The sequence below is a fragment of the Cynoglossus semilaevis genome, chromosome 2 (genome assembly GCF_000523025.1).
Source record: "Cynoglossus semilaevis isolate Cse_v1.0 chromosome 2, Cse_v1.0, whole genome shotgun sequence".
Classification (NCBI taxonomy): Eukaryota; Metazoa; Chordata; class Actinopteri; order Pleuronectiformes; family Cynoglossidae; genus Cynoglossus; species Cynoglossus semilaevis.
Window position 1 is genome coordinate 9,142,007 of NC_024308.1, and position 312 is coordinate 9,142,318.

Consider the following 312-nt stretch of genomic DNA (forward strand, 5'->3'; position numbering starts at 1 on the left):
AATTGATAGTAATATTTATTTAAGCTACAAATATTGTTCATTGCTGTTGAATTAAAAGAACTTTTGATTTCTCAGGTTAAGAAACTCTGTTGCATGGACTTTATTAAATGCTTTTGTGGGCCACACAAAACAACTTGGCGGCCCGCATTTGGCCCCCGGGCCTTAAGTTTGACACATATGCATTATCTACTTAGATGAAAGGATACATTTACCATGAACTCACAGCAGAAATATCCACCATGTCCTACCACTGCAGGGGCGAGGGAGGTTTATGAGTGAAACAACACAGCCAGGAAAGGCAAGTACAATCTG